Raw genomic sequence first — 15,374 nt, 5'->3', positions numbered from 1 at the left:
AAGAAGAGCCGTGGAAAAGAAAGAAGACGGAACACGCTGACATCGGGGACATCGGTAAGCCGCGCCGACATTGGAGGGTGAGTATTTAAGTTTATTTTTTTTAAGTGGGTAATTTTTTTTGTAATAGACTCGTGTATAAGCCGAGGGGACGTTTTTCACCACCAAATTTTTTGTGCTATAAAACTCGGCTTATACACGAGTATATACAGTACTTTCAAAATTGTATGCAATTTTGTTTTAACCCCTGTAAAACAATTAAAAGGTTAACAAACTTCATAAAAGTTGTTTTACATACATTGAGGGGTGTAGTTTCTAAAATGGGGTAATTTATGGGGTTTTACTTTTATTTAGGCCTCTCAAAGTGATTTGAAACCTGAGCAGGTCCCTCAGTAGCAGGATTTAGCGTTTTTTATGAAAATGTGAAAAATCGCACCTAACTTTCAAAGCCCCATAACATCCTACAAAAATAAGAGTATTCATAAAAAACCATGTCCACATAAATTAGACATTCGGTGAATGTTAGTTATTAAGTTTTTTTTGCGGTTATGACTATGTGTGGAAAAAGTAGAACATTTTGAAGTTCGAAAATTGAGAATTTTTCCAATTTTTCACCATATATCTGATTTTCTCATAAATAAATGCAAAACATACCAGCAAAGTTTTTCAATTAACATGAAGTACAATGTGTCACGAGAAAACAATTTTAAAATCACTTGGATATGTTAAAGCGTTTCAAAGTTATAACCATTTATAGTGACACAGGGCAGATTTGAAAAAAATGGGCCGTGTCAGGAAGGTGAAAAGTGGCTTCGGCGTTAAGGGGTTAATATGCAACAAGCTACGATTCAATACCATTAACCAGTCCTGGGTGTTTAACCTTGGAATATAAGTCTATAAAGGATATACAGAGCAAATGCACAGATATCAGAATGGATAAAAATAGTCGAAAATATATAATAAAATGTATAAAATGATTGCCAGGGCCTTAAAACATTTGTATGAAGCCTTGTTTATGTCCCATAAGTAATGTAACTGGTATATGTAATACTATAGATCCCAATGGAAAAAAAACTAAATATGGATAGACCCAGTGCTGAACAAATTCAATTTTACAACTCTTTATCACAGGGTTTATCCATTGGGACTTTTTAATCCTAATATTTTTTTCAGCACATACATGTTTTTATCTACTGTACTAAAAGGTTTGGGGGACAATTTTATATATTTTGTATTATATATTTTTATCATTTTATCCATATCACGCAACATATTTGGGATCTATTTAGTTGTACTAATAAACTAATGTGATTGTGCCAGAAATTAGTTTGTACTTTTTTACCCAATGTCATGAAGTTACCAGGCCAAAGGTCATAGCCATACTTTGCATGTATGAGATCAGTAACATACTACTAACATACAATGGTTTCTCTGTTTTTTTACCTGTACCTCTTCTGTATCATATCTGTGCCATTTTATTAATGTGAGGAGCCCAAAACAGTAACATGTCATGTAAACTCCATACACATCCATCACTTCTGAATATTGTCTCATGAGGGAGTGGTTTGCAATTCAGAAAATGTGAACAGGGTTTGTTGTACCTCCACCATACACCTCACATCTGGAAGTCGTTCCGCCATTGTTATAGTATTAATAGCATATGTTGAGAACAGTCACTTCCTCCTATGTGTACTGCATATAGTAGCTGCAGCTGAGCGCTCCTGTAAAATAAGGTACACTAATGGACCCAATATGCAGCCTTAGAAGTATCACTGCCGTATATTTCTGACTCCAGTGCAGTATATAGGAAAGGGTCGGACATGGCAAGTAATCTGAACTAAGCCTCAGCTGAAGCCATGACATACAGTGATACTCTGGCTACATAAGTAAGCAAAATGTATAACGCACCCCCTTCTTCCAGATTTCTTATTTCTACTACTTATGTATAGCACATGCATTCACTATAATAAGAACCAGGTACTGACCGGAGCACTGTGAAAACCAAGTAGAATTAGTAATGCTGAGGGTATGTAAAAATACAAATATGACAATATATTGTAAGAAAAGGCTCATCTGGAATTGCACTCTTTTAAAATGGCTCTCCTGTTGTACTAAAAATATACATGTCAAATATATTTCGAAAATCTGTCCAAGGACAACAGACTCGGCTGTTACCGTTACCCCCCACACAGGGACGGCCACGGAATCTAAAGTGGCCACATTCTATGGGTGGGGTCAAAACAGGTAGGCGTGGCCATATGATGTGGGTGAAGTTACTAAACTCCAGACAAACTGTTTATAGGTGGTCCAAATTAACATGTAAAATACAGAGAAAAAGACTACTACAATACCTTCTCTGATAAACAAGAATGTAACTACTATAATTCTGCTCCTAAGTAAAATATATTATTATACTGCGTTTTATGTACAAGAATATAATTACTATAATACTGCCCCCTATGTACAAGAATATATCTAGTCCCAGCCTGCAATAATCAGCTGTAAGGTGTCTGTAATTAAGCTTTTTTTGATAGTCCTTGGTCCAATTACAGGAACAAATTTTGAAACTCCAATTGTCACTGGGCCCCAAAAATTTTTTGTCTGGATCTACAATGATAAAATATACAGTTTCGACTTGCATACAGATTCGACTTAAGAAAAACCTATGGAACCTATCTTGTATGTAACCTGGGGCCTGCCTGTACGATAAAGGTACAATACATTATCTGAGATACTGTAGGGAGGGAGTGCCCCTGGAGGTATGGCAGTATGAGGTGGGGGGGTTCTTTTAAAAAGTTTTTGCTTCCTGACTAGCAGGACTTCTATTCTCTTCAGTTATCAAGAGAAAAAAGAATACAAGGTGCTCTGGGTCTGCCGCCTACTTATAGGAGGGGCTACCAGTCGGTTAATTAATTTTATTAACCTGTTATCTTCTGATTTGTACCTAGAGGAACAAAGACCCATGTGTATGTGCTGCTGAACGGACGATAAAGAAAGTACAGGCAGTCCCCGGGTTACATACAAGATAGGGTTTGTAGGTTTGTTCTTAAGTTGAATTTGTATGTAAGTCGGAACTGTATATTTTATCATTGTAATCCCAGCCAGAACTTTTTTGGTCTTTGTGACAATTGGATTTTAAAAATGTTGGGTTGTCATAAGAATAAGTATTAACACTAAAGCTTCATTACAGACACATTTGATAACAGTTACAGCTGATCATTGTAGACTAGTTCTAAAGCACAATAAATACCAATATCCAGAGGTCGAGGTCTGTTTGTAACTAGGGGTCGTATGTAAGTCGAGTGTTCTTAAGTAGGGGACTGCCTGTAGTTATATTCTTGTACATAGGGGGCAGTATTATAGTAGTTATATTCTTGTACATAGGAGCAGTATTATAGTAGTTATATTCTTGTACATAGGGAGCAGTATTATAGTAGTTATATTCTTGTACATAGGGGGCAGTATTATAGTAGTTATATTCTTGTACATAGGGGGCAGTATTATAGTATTTACATTCTTGTACATAGGGGGCAGTATTATAGTAGTTATATTCTTGTACATAGGGGGCAGTATTATAGTAGTTATATTCTTGTACATAGGGGGCAGTATTATAGTAGTTATATTTTAGTACATAGGGGGCAGTATTATAGTAGTTATATTTTTGTACATAGGGGGAAAATTCTATTAGTAGAAAATACTTTTCCATCAAATAAATCAAAATCAGAAGTCATTCAGTATGCGCATAAGAAAATAAAATTAGATTAACTGTAACTTGGGTCCATTTTGGCTAGAAAAAGGGAAAAAACATAAGAAAACATGTACATTGTACAATCATATATCAGTCTAGATGGATGTTCCTCCATAGACTCCTAGTCTCCTCCATTTTCTTGACCTCTAATGACCTGATCCACCTAAGCTCTGACATGATGAGGCTTTATCATGATAGAAGTTCTCACCATGTATGGACACCCTAGTCCTGTTTTGCAAGTGATAATACTTGATGACCTGTATTATCAGATACATGGTCTCCCGGTTGATGTTGCTAGATGTTATATCATAGATGATTTCTGGGTAATGTAGGGACTGCAATGATGGACTCCTAATCTTAGTAGATATGATACACCAGATATTCCGTCCACCCCAGCACTCAGAGATAAAGTGGAGTATAGTCTCTTCGGGTCTTACACCCGAGGGGACACATGCGATCTGACATACTCAGGAACTTTAGGTTCCCCTGTAATGACAGCCAGGCGATGTCACGAAACTTGGGGGGCAGCCTCCGACGATTTAGTAACCTCAGACTGTTCTTTAGCGTGGTGGTTGGAGAGTCTGGAAGTGCCATCTGTAGAAAATAGAAGGTCTTACATATTCGGGAATACAGATCTTTCCCGGTCTGGTCACCTTATTCCATACTCCAGATATTGGGGGAGGTAGCCAGAAGTCCATCGACCCCTCTTGAGACTGCCGCCTCGCATCCAAGATTCTGCAGAAGGCATTATCCAGTCCCTGATACTATTCACCCACAGGGAACTGTTGTTTGAGTCCAGGCAACCAAAATTAACTTTCAGAAACTTGGAGTCAAAGAAGACCCTTGGATTTAATATATCCAATCCACCCACTTTTCTCTGTAGGTAGGTTATCCTTCTTTTTACTGGGTTCAACCTGTTCCTCTATAAAAGTTCGAAGAACAGGCTAAAGAGCCTAGCTGAGAAAGATTCTTGGCAAAGGAAAGACGACAGGGACGTCCAGGAAGACAGAGACCAGGTAAGTCCTTCAGCAGAGCAACCCTTTCTCTATAGGTCAGCCTCCGGTTCTTCCATTGCTGAACCTTTACATTTCCGGTTTCCAACTTATCCTCCCAATTTAATGTGGAATTATCTTCCCTCACGAATTTGACCCCAAGGATTTTAATATGGGTGGAGGCCTGTGCAAACTGTGGCAGATCAAAGTCAGGATCAGAATCTAATCTCCAGAAACCTCTTCTCAAAGACCGGAGGCCTTTGAGTAACTTCTGATGGCTGCAGATAACATCTCCACCTCACAAGGCTCAGATATCACCACAATTACATCATCAGCGTAGGCAACAAAGTCTAGGGGCAAGCAATGGGGGACCGGCACCCCCTGAAAATCATACCGCGGCAGTGATCTCAGGAACAGATCGATAGCAAACACATACAGCAGTGGACTCAGAGGACAACCTTGTCGCACCCCTGCATCTACCCTGAAAGTGTCCCCCTGCCAACCATTAATCAGAGGAAAGCTTTTCATCTCTCTATACAAAGTCCTGAGCCAATCCACAAATTGTCCCAGAATAACGTACTTTGATCAAGTAGCCTATAGATATTCATGATCAACTCTGTCAAAGGCTTTAGCCTGGTCCAGACCTACAACATATCTCCCACACCTCAGAGCTTTACATCTCTCAAACATCTCCCTTATAGAGATGACTGCTTTAGAGAAGTTCCACCATTTTACTGTGCCGTAATCAGAGCCTGCCAACAGTGCTGGGGACAAACAGACTAACCTATAAAACAGAATTTTTGCCAAAATGTTCCTGTCAACATTCAAGAGGCTCCCTACCTTTGGACAGCAGATTAAGCGATGAGACCCTCATGGATGGAGGCATCAGGTGATTTTTATAGGCAATTTCTATACACATCCACAAGGATTGGAGCCAAGAGGTCCCTGAACTTCTTATAAAATTCAGCGGTAATACCATCTGGACCTGGTGCCTTCCTCAGATTTAACCTATAAATGACCTCTTTTATCTCCTTCACCGTTATTTCTGCTGTTAAAGGAGAAAAGTTCATTTCTCTTATATCAGGGACTGGAGTTGCCTCTAAGAATTGGGTCACTTTTACTTTATCCAAAGCCTTCTTCTAAAGCAAGTCACTATAGTAAGATCTCACCACTCCCAGGATTCCCTCCCGAGCCTCTTGTAAGACACCCTGGGAGTCAGTGAGACGTGCAATCAGTTTTTTTCTACACACGCGCTCGGCAATTCTCAAATGGATCAGGTGTCCCTCGGGTCCCATAATCTATTTCAACTACCAGGAAGGTTTACCTACTGTCTTATCTCAGATTTCAGCGGTCAATCCTTTGTTGGTCACCCCCACGCGCCGAATAGAGTGACTCCAATTCTTTACGGAGTCTCAGATACTGGCTGTAGTTACTTCTCCCTTTCTTAATTGACAGTCTCTGCAAGAGGGACTGGATCTACTCGTTGACGTTGCGCAGATCTTGGCCACATGCTTCACCCCTTGCCTCTGAGCATAATGTGTGATGACCTCCTCCCGGGTTAGCCAACATGGCGCAAGTCCAAGTGGGTGACAGAGCCAGAGGTTCGGAGCAGTCGGAGTAAGTTCTACTCACTCCCATCTGGCACTGGTAAGTCTTGTGCGCGCGATCCCTAGATCTTGCACGTTTAAATGTTTGGCGCTTGTTTGAGCTCGTCCCGCTTACCAGGCAGCTAAAGCCCTCTGAATTTGAGGTTTGCACGCGACGGAAATTGGGGGGCGTGGCCAAACGAAAACCTGACAGATTCGGAGAAACCGCCGCATTTAAAAAAAAAAAAGCGATGTGGGACACGCGCTAACCTTCACCAAGTACAGGATCGTAAACTCCGACGGGCCTCGGCGGACTTCAGCGCAGCAGCGACACTTGGTGGACGTGGGAGGAACTGCCTTAGTGAATCACCGGAGACCCGAATCCACCGAAGAGAACGCGTTGCTGGATCGCGAATGGACCGGGTAAGTAAATATGCCTCCATAGTCTGTAGGGTATGTAATTAACCCCTTCCTGATGACAGAACAGCTGAGGAATGTTCCTATTACACAGCATCAACCCAGGTAGACTCTCAGGGTGATGTCAGACGTGCCATGGCCCGATTGCATCGGCGTTTCTATGGTAACGCCTGCGATCACAGGCGTTACCATAGACACGCGGTTGTGATCGTGCCGAGGCCCGCCCCTGGGGTTGCAGCTTTGTTTGCGTTTGCAAACATAGACAAAACGGTATGTGTTCCATCACCCTCAGAAGCCTCAAGCAGGTGAATTCATGTCCTGGTTCAAGGAGCAGCTGACATATGCCTTTAAGGAGACCCGATCCTCCCATCTTAAAGGTAAACAAAGCTTTCATTCTAATCAAATTTCTATACCTCTCTCCCCACAATCCTCTGCTTCAGAGGATTCCTCAGATATGGAGATAACATCCTTACATGAGGACTCTGATGATTCTGATGAAGTATTCATTCTAAAGAAAGAGAATCTTAAAGATTAGTTTAAAGCTTTTAAAGCTACTGTTGAATCTTCAAAAATTGCGGAGGAGAAATCTGGTAGAGAAAAATTGTTTTATTTTCCTATATCCAGAAACAAAGGTCTGCCTAATCACCCTGTTCTCACTAACATGATAAAACATGAGTGGGATACCCCAACCAAGCGCTCTAACCCAGAGGCAATACCAAAAGTGGACATGCCAATTGTTAAACTGTCAAAGAAATCTATATTTCCATCGGTGGAAGCTGCCATTCTTCCTGACCCGGTTGACAGAAAGGCTGAAAGTTCTTTGAAAATGACATATCAAGCCTCCTCTTTGGCCTGCAAGGCAGCATTCCCCACAGTCCAGTAGCCAAGGCATTGAGAATTTGGCTTAACCAGTACTTGAAGGACAGTGTTCATAGAGAAATAATATAATGCAATCTCTCCCACTCTTAAAATCAGCGGCTGAGTTTTTATGTGATGCACCCCTTGGTGTTATAAAGTATTCATCTAGGGCTATGGTTGCTTCTAACGCAGCAGGAAGGGCTCTATGGACAAAGTAATGGAAAGTTTATTACCCAGACAAAGTGAATTTTTGCAGCCTCCCGTTCCAGGCAGAAAGCCTTTTTGGCCCTCAACTGGTGAAAATTTCGGAGGCTCTGAGAATTTCGGAGAAAAGAAGCATTCTTTTCCTCAGCCCGTTGAGCAGCCGAGCCAGTTCAGAGCCTTTCGGTCGCATGGCAGAAGATTGCCAAAATTTAAAACGTCCTCAAGGAGTCACTATAAACAGAGGAAGTTCCAGGCCAGAAGGTCCCTTAACCTCCCTAAGAAAATGCATCCGACCTCCAAAACTGGAGACTCAGGACGCCATCTGAATGCAGATCCCTGTGGGAGGAAGGTTAAAGTATTTTTTTGCAAAATGGTCAGAAACTTCCTGCAATGCCTGGGTGTGTTCCTCCATCCAAAAAGGTTTATCTCTGGAGTTCATAACTCCCCCTCCAGACAAATTCATATGCAATCCATGCAACAATATTCTTCTTCTCCAGATACAGGAGCTGATACGCAAAAATGCTTTAGAGGAAGTCCCCTCATCCCAATGCGGTCAAGGGGTTTATTCAAAGATCTTTCTAGTACCGAAACAGGGAAACAAATGGAGTTTGGAGACAAATGGAGACATACCTCGGTTTCTAACGAAGAAATGTTTCAAAATGGAAACGATTCGCTCTGTACTGACCTTGTTGAAGAAAGACCATTTTAGGGCATCGCTGGATCTCACGGATGCATACCTTCATATTCTTATTCTATCGGCACATCGGAAAGACCTCAGACTGTCTATTCAGACACAGTCAGAGATTCTACATCTACAGTTTGTTGTACCCCATTCGGGATTATCTCAGCTCCTCATGTGTTCACGAAAATTATTATTGTTCTACTAGCCTTCCTGCATCTCCAGGGGTTAACTATGATACCATATCTGGACAACTGGCTAGTGATTGCTCCTTCCGTCTCAGTGCTGACACTTCATCTGCAGATGATCCAGGAAGCCCCGACAGAGCATGGTTTCCTAGTAAACCTGAAAAAATCTCATCTACAGCCTGTTCTAGAAATAAAATTTCTAGGCTTTATTATAAATTCTCAGCAGATGAGCATACACCTTACAGAAGACAGAGTCAACAAGTTGTCTTCAGCAGTGTCTTCCCTAATTCTGTCTTGCAGATTTCCAATCCGCTCAGCGATTAAAACATTGGGCCTATTGACCTCAGCGCTGGATGCGGTCCCTTGGGCAAGAGCCCATATAAGGCTTCTGCAGAAGGATATTCTGAGATCCTGGAATCACTCCCCCACAAGCCTAGATCCTCTTATGTTGCTCTCTCACAGCACCATGGTGGATTTAATTTGGTGGACTCATCTCCACAAGCTTCGCCAGGGAAGGAGTCTGACGCATCATCATCCGGTCATTCTCACCACGGATGCCTTGTCTTGGGGCTGGGGTGCCCATGTACAAGAAAAATGGGTCCAAAATTGTTGGTCGCATCAGGACAAGACCTTGTCCTCAAACCACAAAGAGCTAAATTCCATAAGATTGGTGCTGCTTCATTTTCTTTCAATAGTATCGAAGAAGAAAGTATTGATCCAGTCAGACAGCATGGTGTCTTTCTTCCATATAAACAAGAAATGTGGAACCCGCTGCCCTCTTCTCCTCCAAGAGTGCAGAACACTGTTCATCCGGGTGGAAAAGAATCTGCTGGACTTCTCACCGGTCCATATTCGTGGTGTGCTCAATCACAGAGCAGATACTCTGAGCAGAGTTTCTCTACATCCAGGGGAGTGGGGCCTGAACTCCAAAGTGTTATGTTCAATCACACAAAAGTGGGGCCTGCCAGTGATTAGATGTGATGGCATCCACCAAGAAATTGAACTGCTTCTGTTCCATATCCACGATGGGATATCCACTGGCGATAGATGGTCTATTCATAAGTTAAGTTCTGATCTACATCTTTCCTCCTCTACCCCTAATTCCATTAGTATTTCACAAAATAATATCAGAGAAAATGGAAGTGATAATGATCTAATATGATGATGATATAACTAATATAATATATAACCATCCAGCCCCCCCCAGTATATAGCCAGCCAGCCCCCCCCCAGTATAAAGCCAGCCAGCCCCCCCCCAGTATAAAGCCAGCCAGTCCTACCAGTATATAGCAAGACAGCCCTCCAGTATACAGCCAGCCTGCACCCCACTCCCTGTATACAGCCATCCCTTGCCCCCCAGTATACAGACTCCCCCCCTGTATACAGCCAGCTCCCCCCCCCTGTATACAGCCAGCTCCCCCCCCCTGTATGCAGCCAGCTCCCCCCCCTGTATGCAGCCAGCTCCCCCCCTGTATGCAGCCAGCCTCCCCCCTGTATACAGCCAGCCCCCCTATAGATACAGCCAGATAACCTCAGTATACAGCTTGCCTGCCCCCCCCACTGTATACAGCCACAGCCAGCCAGTCCCCTGCCCAGCACATAAAAATAATAAAACATGTACTCACCTTTCCAACGCTCCCCCGAAGTTCCACTGATGCAGTCAAGCTGGCAGTGACCGCTCCGTGCACGTCGGCGGTTCACAGACTATGACATCAACTGCTTGCCGACTTCATAGTCTGTGCGACGCCGGCGGTCGTGGAGCTGTCACCGCCGGCTGGACTGCATAAGCAGAGCTTTGGGGAGCATTGGAAAGTTAAGTACATGGTTTTATTTTTATTTTTCTGACCGGCCCCACCAGTCCTAGATGGGCCCCCCAGCCGCCCCAAACTTTTGGGGCTTGATGGCCAGTCCACCCCTGCCCCCACTCCTTGGGGGTGCGTCGGGGGCAACTTAAAAATCTGAAATCGGTACCCCCATTTTATACTGCAGATCTGGATTCATCAGGAAAAATTACATTGATTTGACCTAAGTATTTTCAATTTTGGTGACACATGGTGCTGTAATTGGCAAAAATCTAACTGCGTGCAAAAATGTTAAAAAAGGGGGATATTTTGATAAATACACATGAGATCTGAAAGCTGAAAATAGACGCATGCAATGTTTTTCTGTAAGCTATCCAATGTTACCAAATTCAAGCACTTATTGAAGAGTGGTTCTCAACCTTTCTAATGCTGAGACCCCACAATACAGTTTTTCTCATGTTGTGGTGACCCCAGACCATGTAAAAGAATATATCTACTATAATACTGCCCCTATGTACAAGAATATAACTACTAAAACACTGCTCCCCCCCAAGTCTTATCTTTCTCCTCACCTCAATCAGGTATCCCCCCATATCTGCTCCCCACTCCTCATACAGAACTCCCCCAAGGTATTGCCCCCCTCCTTAAACAGAATCCCACCCCCTGGTCTTGTAACCCCAAACCTCTCTACAACACAAAATTCCCTCCCAGATCTGCCCCCCCTTCACAGAACAACCCCCGCCCCCCAAAAGTTACCCCCTCCTCCCCAACAAAGAATCCCCTCCCCAGATCTTACCCATGGTCCCCACAGGTCTAGTCCTCTATCCTTGCCCCCCTCCTCGCTGTCAGCAGCCCTGCTGTATTTGATGCAGAAGTCGTCATCACAGGTCCTTAGCTGGTAGGCTGTAGGAGCTGTATTTCTGTATATGATGTAATTCAAGGCCCTGCAGCAACTAGTGTGTGCATAATGCACACTTGTTTTATTGTGTTTTTGCCACACTCGTTTCATTGTGTTTTTGGTAAGTGCATAATTCCTGACTTATTTTTATTTTTTACATTGCTTTAATTCAGCGTCTAATCTTCTTCCTCTGCTGAGTTAAGTGCTGTTGTTTCTTTCCTGAACAATCCATTTATTCTAGATCTTTCTGTAACACTAGGATGCAATTTTAACATGTCAATACTAAAAAGAATTCTTGACATTGTGTTACATGGTCATAAATCAAACATATTTTCTGTTTCCATGGAAAAATACAAATATAAAATAAAGGAAAAACCAGTGAAGACATTTATATACCCTATTTTTTATTTTAAGTAAATCATTTCCCACCAATAAGAGTATTGATCTTTGTATAATACAAATATTGGTAGCACTATGTTGTCTTTATCTAAAAGAAGGTTACACCATACATGTTAGTGATGAATATACACCCTAGGCCAGTGGTGGCGAACCTATGGCACTGGTGCCAGAGGCAGCACTCAGAGCCCTTTTTGTGGGCACCCGGACCATCGCCCCAGCGCACCAGATAGGACTCAAAGAATCTTCCTCCAATTCCAAGCAACTTAAAAGATGCTGCTTTCAGTGATATTTTGATACTTACTTCACTACTTGGGAATGTAGGAAGAGGGAGAATGTGTAGACAGGGCCGAATTATCTTTGAAGGACCTTCTGCTGGCCCCACAATTCTCTGTGCACAGATGGACACTGGAAATAAGTGATGAAAATGTCCATCTTTCTACTGTGTTGGTGTCCTCAGGAGGCCAATATGATTGAAAGTTGTTGAACAGGGAGCAATAAGTTACTGATTTAATTTTTGGTTGGCACGTCCCGATAAATAAGGGGGGTTTTGGGTTGCAGTTTGGGCATTCGGCCACTAAAAAATTCGCCATCACTGCCTTAGGCTATATTTACACTGCCATATGGGGGGTGTATATACATCCCCCATAGATGGCAATGGGCACACGGCGCTGTACGGGAGCGGTATGGTGCACACGTGCTGCACCGTACCGTTCTGTAGTCGGGAGAAAGATCGGACATGTCCTATCTCTCACCCGAATACGGCTCCATGCGCCATGTTTCGCTATGGAGAGGGGCGGCGGTGAGTGGCGCTACGGTACGGCAGGCACATGTTAGTGTGAATATAGCCTTAAAGGGGTTTTCCAGGTTCAGGGTTTTTTATTTATTCCAAATTAAATAGAAGAACATAATAATCTGTGCATACCTTGGTTAATCCTGGGGGATTCTGACTCTTTTATGGTGTGGCTGACAAGTTACTATTGTGGCCTGTCAGGCTCAACAGTGTATGTACAGCATGTTGTATGTACAACCCTTTATACGGCTTAGCTGGTCCGCACCATAGAAGACATGTTCTACAGCACTGGCTCTCTGGGATAAAACCAGGAAAGTCTGAAGTCCTGTCTGATCTGTGGTGGAGTGAGAGCTGGAAGAAAGTAATTGGGGCTGTTGTCCTCATGTATGAATTGAAAAGGTATAACACTAAAATTAAGTTTTTAAGCTGTGTTACCTGAGAACCTCCATGCTGTAACTTCACAGGGAGTTACACTGTGCACAAGCACATCTCACCCCCACCCCCTGCTCCCTCGGCACTTCCTGCAAAGTGTAACAGCCTGAGAAGCTACAACACAGAGGGTTTCTGGTATCCTCCCGTCCTTCTGGCTCATTAACAGCTCATTACCACAGTCATGTTACCTAAATCTATGAGTAAGTTTTCCTGGTTTATCATTCTTGATTTTGATAGTAGATTTCCTTTAACCCCTGGTTTATTTCTGGTTCTATTACATTAAACGATACTGGTGCATTTTGTTAGCTGATATTATTATCTTTAAAGTGACAGAGAGCATGAGTCTAGGTGCCATAGAGACTGACATGTACTTAAAGGGCTATGCCCATCAATGAAAGTGTGGCACCGTATCCCCGCCGTGCCGCTATTGCCGTCAGGGCCGGCGCTATGGGTAGGCAAAGGTGGCAATTGCCCAGGGCCCCTAGGGAGAAAGGGGAGAATCTCTTCTTTCAAATGAATCTTGAATTGTGTTTCTAGGTGCTATGGATCCAGAGATATTCAGGTTTAAAGTGAGGATATCAGGTGCCATTTTTATATATAAATATCTCCGTTTTTCTACATTTTAGAAACACAAATTTATATTCATATAAAAGAGGAGACTCTCTTCTTTCATAGGAAAAAAGAAGTGAGTTTCTATGAGTCACAGAGCCAGAGATACAGCCCCCTGAACTGTGTCCCCCATCTCCAGATTCTTAGCCATCAGGCTGCGGGAGCATTTGCTGGACACAGGAGCTGCTGCACCTCACAGATAATAGAAATATTCACTTTATATGTTACTACATTTTGAGAAGGGATTATATCAACTAATATTCATGTTTTTAACCCTTCTCTATGCAAATCTAAGAACACACTTTGGGCCACATGTATCAATCGTTTTTTTCTGTTGTTTTTGCGCCTTTTCATTCAGGCGCACCGTTTTTGTGCCATTTTTGCGACTACATGCCAAACTAGCTGCGCAGCAAAAATAACCAGTTTTCCCTCATTTATCCTAGCAATCCAGATGTTTTGATGCGCCTAATGATATTCATCACTTGCGACTTTTCATTTAGGCGCAAAAACGGGCACAAAAACACTCCAGCCCGAAGGTGGCGTTATCTGAGAAGAAAGCACTGAGCCCCTTTGCAGAACAGCTCATTTCTAGCAGAAAAGCTCATCCAGACACTGCAGACACTAGAACAGATCATACAGACATGAGATACTCTGCAGACACTAGTACAGATAATACAGTCATTAGATACTCTGCAGACAGGAGCTGCAGACTCTATTTACAGTTCATCACCTTCTATTTACAAAACATTCTGCAGAATCCTGAGCTCAAAGCAAGAGCAAGAGAGAAGAGAACGTTACAGAATGTTGCACATAGTACTGACAAGTGTCCCCCATGTAATTCTGCACAGTATCACCAGTGTGTCTGAGGGGGATACTGTGCAGAATTACAGGGGTGCAGCAGGAGATCAGCACTGGGGGATCCCCTCCAGGAGAAGCCACTGCTCAGGAGGTCACTGTGTGCAGGGTGTCACACACCTGGGTGCTGCTGTGAGTGTTATCTTCATTCTGGGCTGTGGGAGAAGCAGAGAGGAGCTTGTAGCAGGATCACATGTAAGTGCCCGAATCTAACATTGCACCTAAACTGCGCCAAAATTGCGCCTAAACAGTTTTTAAGTAAAGTAAATAAGAGGCAGAAAATTACCTTATCACAGATGGTTGTAGCTTGTGATAATTCTGGAAAACAGTGCGACAGAATTTAGGCGCAACTACTACTCTTAGGCGGACAAAAGTGATAAATGTGGCCCATTCTCTCTTATTCCCTTTTATTTTGTGATAGTTATTTTTTTGTTCGGAAAATTGACTGATACGATGAACATTCAATCTTCTTCGCTTAATGTGACTACACCGCGACCAGAACATGTCCATAAAGTTATATGTAACACCAAAAACACACACATGTGGTGGAATAAAGTTTTTATTTCTCACCATCCTCCAATATTTACACCCATGTTATGACATTCTCACTTTCATTCTTATGAAGCGCGGAGGGATCTGTTATTGTGCAGCTAATACAATGGCGCATATCTAAATGTGACTTATTATCTCATTAGAGAGGTTTATGGATATATAGTTATTTATTTGGGTTACCATTGTGTAAGGAGCAGACAATGATAGATCTGTGTGAATTTTCTGCAGTTCCCTTTGCTGCATATTTTGGTGAATATACACATGTGGGGTATGTATGCTCTCCTCACATCTTACTGTTTTAGGAAAGATTTTCTTTATATAAGTATCTGGATTTGTACATATTTTAGAGGAAATTTTGAATGTTAATT

General features: G+C 42.5%; 1 protein-coding gene across 2 annotated transcripts in view; it reads left to right on the top strand.

Annotated features, from left to right (window-relative positions):
• Positions 1-15,374, top strand: part of COLGALT2 (collagen beta(1-O)galactosyltransferase 2) — a 118,884-nt gene that overhangs the window by 10,129 nt on the left and 93,381 nt on the right. The window contains exon 1 of one of the 2 annotated variants that reach the window (XM_072127116.1): positions 7,099-7,117. The exons of the other annotated variant lie outside the window; for it this stretch is intronic. The gene's annotated coding sequence lies outside the window, so the exon portion shown is untranslated. Of the gene's footprint in view, positions 1-7,098; positions 7,118-15,374 lie in introns of those variants that run through there. 2 annotated transcript variants of the gene reach the window in all.

Source organism: Engystomops pustulosus, chromosome 10 (assembly GCF_040894005.1).
Source record: "Engystomops pustulosus chromosome 10, aEngPut4.maternal, whole genome shotgun sequence".
Taxonomy (NCBI): domain Eukaryota; kingdom Metazoa; phylum Chordata; class Amphibia; order Anura; family Leptodactylidae; genus Engystomops; species Engystomops pustulosus.
Note: the sequence above shows the minus strand (reverse complement) of the source record. Positions and strands in the feature narration are given on the sequence as shown.